This window comes from Strix aluco, chromosome 3 (assembly GCF_031877795.1).
Source record: "Strix aluco isolate bStrAlu1 chromosome 3, bStrAlu1.hap1, whole genome shotgun sequence".
In the NCBI taxonomy this organism is placed as follows: domain Eukaryota; kingdom Metazoa; phylum Chordata; class Aves; order Strigiformes; family Strigidae; genus Strix; species Strix aluco.
In genome coordinates, this window is record NC_133933.1 from 39,110,574 (window position 1) to 39,117,858 (window position 7,285).

Genomic DNA, 7,285 nt, shown 5'->3' on the forward strand with positions numbered 1-7,285 from the left:
AGTGCTGGGCGCACAGGTCTGATCCTGGCACTGGGGAAGCTTTGTGCAGGGCTGCAGGGTGCTGCATCTACCAGAGTTTGGCTGAGGGATGGGGCAGTGAGCATTGTGCTCTGCTGTTAGCAGATAAATCTTCACAGCCCAGTTTAGGTAGGTTTTTTTTAGCTTTTTCAAAGCTCATCCCAGTAGCAGGCTGAAGCATTTCAAGTAAAAAAAGGGTGTATGTTTTTATGTGTATTTAGAGAAAGTGTTTACGCCACTTAACAGCTCTGTGCTCTTCCTTTAGCAAACCTTCCACAGCCTTTGAAAGTCCCCCAACCCTGATAAACATGTAAACAAATACTTTTACAGTTTTTTAATAAACAAATCATAAGCCAATTGACATGTCTGTCATGCCTGTCCTGCAGACAGAAGGAGCTCAGACCTCCTCAGTGTAAATCCTTTTGAGAACAGAAGAGGAAGATGGCTTCCACTAACAGAGGGCCGGAAAATATCTTTTCAGATGGCACTTGCACGGGATATTTAGTTTCTGCGCAAAGACTGTGGGCACCGTGGCAGTGGGGTCCATCCCAAGCTGGAATACCTCGGTCCCAGCTAGCCTGGTTGATACTTCATTTAATGGGCTGCTTTAGTGTGAGGTTTTTGCTTGGCAACAACTCCAGCCTTGAAGTGTCTCCCAGTAGGACCTGGGGGCCTGCAAACAATCCTTGTTTTTCTTGTCCTGATCGTAAGGGCTATGAGTCTCTCATGGGATGCACAGATCCCGCTGTTTGGATATTAAATATTTCACAGAATATTTGCTAATAACTTTCCAGCATTTTGCTGGGGAAGAGGTCGTGGGGAGAGGGCACGAGAGGAAGCGGGCAAGACAATGCAGCATACTTGAGATTAAAATGTGAAGCGATGCTTTATGTCTAAGTAAACTGATATGTGGAACTAAATCCTTAACCTCGGAGCTTAATAAGTAGACATGCAGACAGCTAAGCTAAGCATATCCCGTAGAGCATCTCCTGCAGTTTTTACCCATCTTTCCCTAACGAGGAACGTAGCCTCGGCAGAAATTCCCAGCTCACAGTGACAGCTTCGTGCTTGGCAAATTCCAAGCGCTGCCTGTAGCAGCATCTCTCTGAAGGGGAGAGGGCCTGGCTCGTGGATGAGCCCTTAGCTGGCTCCCACCTGTCCCTCTGAATTCGGCCCTGCCAGAGCTGCGGGATGGTCAGATCCTGACTGCCCCGGTGCTGCCCTGGTGGCAGAGCCCACACAGGCAGGAGCAGACGGATGGCACCTTGCCAGTAGCCCAGGCTGATGTCGGTTCTCTGGGCTCTCTCTTTTCCTCTGACCAGGCCCTGTATTCCAGGTCCTCTCTTTTGTTTTGACATAGGAGATGATACCTCCTTGTTCCCAACTTCCAGGCTGGCCCCAGCTCTGCTCCAGACGTGCCAGAGCCTTCTGAGCGGCAAGGCAGTGGTGTCCCAGGAGTGGCTGCTGGGTTTCCTGGGCTCTGGCTTGTGGCATCCTTCTTTGGGATCCGCCCAAGGCTGAGCTCTCCCCAAATGAGAGGCTTTTCCTTGTGTATCTACCCTGCTGGGGAATCAGACATGATTCCCTCTGTGGGTAGCAATTCTTGCAGGTCCTTTTCTTGAAGGATAGCTGCAGACTGGTGGGATGATTCCCTCAGAGGAGGGAAGAAAAAACAAACCACCACCTACCTCAGCTGCTGCCAGAAGGTCATTCTCTTCCCTGCTCCTTATTTATGTTTATTATTCTGCCATTAACATGATTTTATATGGTAAATGGGAATATTTCCCAGTGTGAAACAGTGCTTAAGGAGGCATTCTCTCATCTCCTGAGCAACCTCTGGGGGAGCTGCCACCCTCTGCAGAGGGAAGGGGAAGCCAATGGCAGGGTCCTCCCAGGGTCTCATTGCCCCATTACAAATGTGCCTCCCTGGTCAGCTCCGACTGGGTCCCTGGATTAGTTCCTGTGTGTTTGGATATGGGATTTGCGTCAGATGAAGCTCCCGAGAGGGTGCCTGTTCCCCTGGCGATGGCGGGGTCTTCGTGCCCAGACATTCTTCCACGGGAGTTGGGGGAGAGGGGTCTTTTTTTAGGGCATCCTGCATGGGTAGGGAGAGATGGCCTTTGGGGAGATGCTTGCCCAGAAAAGACATGCAATAGGGCTTTCTGGTGAGGGCTAGGGTCTGGAAAGAGACAGGCGAGCACTGGGGATTAGCTGGCCGTGAGAAGGGGTGTCCCCAAAAGGAAGCGAGCGAGACAGATTATCGCGGAGGGATGCAGCGGGGAGCTGATGTCTTCCATCTGCTTGGAGACCGAGGCTGGGAGACAGGCGGCCCCATCTTGTGGCCCTGTGCCAGCAGGGTGGATGAATTGCAGAGCTGGGGGAGACAGCTAGTGACTTTGGGGGCTGGGAGGAGGGGGAGACGGCCGAATCCCAGGCCAAACCGGGGTCGATGCAGCCTGAGGCCAGACTTTGGTCCAAAGCGAGCATCGGTCGGTTGGCAGGGGTGAGGGCGGCGAGCTGCACATCCCAGAGCAGGAGGCTAGATGGCAATGTGGGTGTGATGGTGTGCCCGGCAGCCTGCCCCCACGGCCCCCCGTGCGGCTCGGCGGGCCCCTAAGCCTGACTGACACACTGGAGCCAAAAATCTCCTTCCGTCAGCATGTTCCCCAGCCGCCAGCCCGCAGCAGGGCAGCGGAGCCGCAGCCGGTGAGGAGAAGGAAGATGGAGACTTTGGGGCAACCGAGCCTGACCTGGTCCCTTGGGGAAAGACCTGGCGAGAGCCAGGGAGCTCTGACCGGGACTGAACCCTGTCTCCATGGGGGCGGTGTTGAGTGGTGGGGGACAGCAGGGTCACATCTAACCCCCATCCTGTTGGTGAGGGTGAGCTGGGCTGGAGAAATCAACGGAAAGATGGGTCTGCGAGCAGTGCTGTGACTCTCACGGGGCTGGTAGCTGCCCATGGCAGGGAGAGGAGGGACAGGATGCCCTGCCCAGTGGTGGGATGCTGGCTCGTGGATGACAGGGGTCTGCAAAGCAAGGGGCAGGGTGGGCAGCAGGGAGCTGCAGCCTGGCTCTCTTGGGAAGCCTGGAGCTGGGCCTCTCTCCTGATGCAAAACAACCTCTCAAAATGCATTGAAACCCCCTGCCGATGCCTTTCACCTAGAGACAGATGCCAAATCCCCTTCCCTGAGGGAGAGGCTTGCCAAGCCTCAGGTGGTGAGTGGGGTTTGCAGGCTGAGCAGCATTTTCCACCCGGCTGCTCACGGAGAGGTTGCAGGAGGACCCTGCCAAGCCCTTCTGATGAGACAAGTGAGGGCTGACATTTTTTTAGCTGCTTCTCTTCTGGATGTGGCTGTGCTGTTTAGGATCTGCATGACCCAGGGAGAGCAAAGAGGATTGGGAAACAGCTGGGCCCGGGTCTTTGCTTGTTTATATCCTGCAGCTACCATTCAAGATAGATGAGCAGGGGGAGAGTGTCCATCAGGGAGACTGTAGGGGCTGGACACTTGTACTGGGAAACCCAGAGGGGCTGGAGGGGGCGAAGAGCCAGGAGTGAGGGGCAGAGGCTGGGGCTGGCTCCACAGCCAGGGCAGAGCTCTGAGGTCAAAGCTCATGTGGTTGCTGCCCAAAGGGCTCTCCTGTGAGTGAGTTAGCACCTACTGCAGCCTTGTCAGGTCATTTTCTGAGTAGTTTCTCCCATTCTCCAGCATAAGAAATAGGGTGGTGGATCTAGTCTTAATGCTGTTGTGTAAATCAGTGGTGGAGCCTCGAGTGAGCTAGTGCATACCGGGCCGGTCAGCTTATCTCAGAAGCTGTCAAGGGCGGAGGATGGGAATTTTCCTAGGCCTGTCACGGATACACCCTCTAACAAGAAAAAAGAATTGGAAAGCTCAGGAGTGTCTAGCCTGGAGAGGAGGAAGATTAATGAGGGCTCATCACAGAAGGAAGAAAAGAAGGATGTGGAGAAAGCACATCAGGCACATCCATTCACCCTCTCTGAGAGTGCAGAAGAGGCGACATTCAATCAAAAATGCTGGTGGAGGAAATAAAATTAGCTTTTTCTCATTTTTCCTTTCACCCAAAGCACAAGTTGCCCCATAGAATTCATTGCTCCAGGGCACCATCAAGCTCCGCTGCTTAATACAGCTCAAAATGAACCTGGACGCTCACCTCCATGCCAGCTAGAGTGAGCGTGCTCAGTATGAATAGTACATACACCCTCCCCAAAAGGCTGGGAAGTGATGTGCCCAGTTATTGTGGCCTAGACACCAAAGACACACTGTCACTTGGGCATGTGAAATACGAGCTTGCTTTGAAAATGCCTGAAGGCTGTAAACTCCATGAACCTAATGTGGTTCTTTAAAAATAAACATGCAAGCCCCAAGATACAACATGGATCAAGGCAGAGCCTGTGAAGCAAATCCAAAGTCATTTGGTATAAGTTCATACCCCAGACGTTTCTCGCTCTCTAGCTCAAATGAGCTGCTCTTCATAGTTATGTCCTCATAGCACTTGGGTGTGGAGTGAGGGGGGCCACTGGTTAGCAATCCCCAGGGCCAAGGCCAGGACACGGTAATCCTGCAGCTCCTGTATGGTGAGTCTAGCCCTCTGCTTGCCTGGAGGCATGGTGGGGTGAGCTCTGCTGGCATCCCAGCCTGCCAAAGGACTGCAGCTCTGGGAAGGGCTTGGTGGGCATCCTGTTCAAGGTACTGGGGTGCTTCCAGTGGCAACCTACAGCAGCTGCACCCCAGGCTGCCTGTGGAGTGTGGGGAGAGGAAGTGAAGATGCATTCATAGCCCACCAGCTGCTCTTTCTGCCAGGATCTACCAGTGCAGGGCAGAAAAAGGAGTGAGCCAGGGTTGGGCCACCCCAAGGAAATTGTATAGCAGTGCCCCCAGTTGGGGCTGTCCTCATACCAAAACCAAAGGCAATGCTTTGGTGGGGTCTCTGACTGCTACTCTAACTCCCCAGTATGAATGTGGATGGTAGCTGATCTTCAGCCCTTGAGAGCTGAAACCTCCCAGGCATGGTAATGTCACCCTGTGACATCCACCCCTGGCCAAAGAGGGCCATCACGGAGGTCACAACCGTGGCCACGTGGCCCAGACTCTGAACGAAACCTTCTTTGATGGACCCCAGTTGTGACTATGGCATCCCATTGTGGTTTCCCATATTAGATGCATCTCTTGGGATTAAAGGATTTGTTGCCCTAGTTTGTGAGACTGGGAGCTGACCCCAGGGAGGTAAAAATAAACCTTCCTCCCATTTCTGGGACAATATGCTGCAGGGATTGGAAATCATGGTGGTCCCTTCTCAACTCTGAAACGAGGAACATTTTGTGGGTTGAGAGAGCAGCAGTCAAGCATTAGGGGTGGCATATACTCCTGGGGAGCATGTTCCACCTCCTGCATCCAGGAGATAGGAAGAGCTCAGGTGTTCCCTGACATCCTGGTCCTGCCAGGCCTGGTCCTGCTCACCTAATCAGGCTCCCTATGGTGGGACGGGGCTGGGGGAGATACAGTGGGGTGAATGATGCCCAGCCCATGCTTCTGGCCCAGCAGCAGCATCCTGGAGGCACTGATGACAGCAGACCACTCTTGGGTCACCGGGGATGGCAAAAGCTGAACAGGCCACAGCGCTTCAGGCCATCCCTAGGGGAGCCCTGCCTAGGGCACCCCAGATGCTGTTTTGTCCTGACTTTCACACTTTGCCCCATGGGTTGGTCCAAGCTGTCTGGGATGCACAGGAGGATTGGGAAGGTGGTACCTGTCTCCAGTGCAGTGCAGGAGGGGCTATTACTTCTGCATGATGAACTTTTGGGGTTTTGCATTCATGCATGCTTGGAGCAGAGAAAATGGTTGTGTGCTGTCCAGCCACCTGAGTGTTGCTCCTAACCATATCTACATTCCTCTTCAAAACAAGGCCCAAGATCCCCCCATGTGTGTCTGGAGAGTGGTGGGAAAGGCTCCAGTTCACTGATGGCACAAAACTCATTGCTCGGAGGAGTAGATAAAGTGAGGAGAGGAGGTGGTAGGGTGGTAGATGTTATCTTTACCCTTGTTTCCTGAGGTTGATGCTTGGCTCTTGGCCCTTCTCCAGGAGGCCCTAGACAGCTCTAGGAAACCTCGAATCTGCATTTCATGATGTTAACAGCAGTAAGTATCTGGTTTAACTGGCCTCATAAGTCTGCTGCTTTGCCCTTGATATGCCTTGGCTCTGCCTTGCAGAGGAGGGACGGGCCTCCAGGAGGCCTCACCTGCAAGCGGGGTGAGCTGAGGACACGGGGACCTCCGAGGTATCAAACCCAGACTGGTGGAGGCAATTCTCTCCTGGAGGCTTGGCAGCTCGGGCACTGGGGCAAGGGGGAGAGGGAAGCCAGGCCAGCCTCCTGCCTGCAAGAAAGGGTCTCCATCACCCGTAGGGCTCTGCGGGGCAGAATCTGTCCTTCCCCTGCTCCCTGGGCTCCCTTCACTGCTGGTGTCTCCACTCAGTATGCTCACAGCAGCCTGCACTGCTTGCTGGCAAACTCAATGGGAAAAAGCTCTGCCAACACAGAGTGGTGGCTGGCAGGTGGTATCTTGTGTTTCTGCAGAAAGTTGAGCAAACCTTAAGACTTTTAAGAATGGGGAAATGCAGAGTTAATGGGCTGCCCCATGCAAATTTTGGGTCACCTGAGGCTGGGCTGAGCTCCCTTCTGCAACCTCCAGCTCCTCCTATGTGGGGTGGTTGAAGGATGGGGAAGAGCCCTGAGAGATCACTACCAGATGGCATCACGTGGGTGGGAGAGGGGCTGTAGGGAGGGGTATTGCAAGTCAAGAGCAAAAGGGCTGCATAATCTGGGAAGCACATACTGTCATTTTAGGACAGGTGTAGGCTGCTCTGGCGCTGCACAAAGGCCAGGTGCTGCTGAGAAATAGAGGGGGTGCCATCCTAAGAGACTCATGAGTTGGTGCGTGAGCTCTGTGTTTCCTGTGCTTCAGGAGCCGGGCTTTTACTGACTGAGAGATAGCAGATCCCACCTGAATTCTGCCATATCTCTACTTTTTCCTACATGGAAAATTTCCTACATGTGTGGGGTGGATAGGGGCTGTTTATCATGTCTGGGGATGTAGTTATGTGGTTTATGGTAAGGATGCTACCTTTAAACCATGCTGTGCAGAACTGGACCAAGGATTTGTGTGGTCCCTGGGGAATGTCTGAAGTACAGGCATGCTAAGAGAGGTGGGGATCAAAACCAGGCTGCAATTACGGCTCCACGATCTGCCGC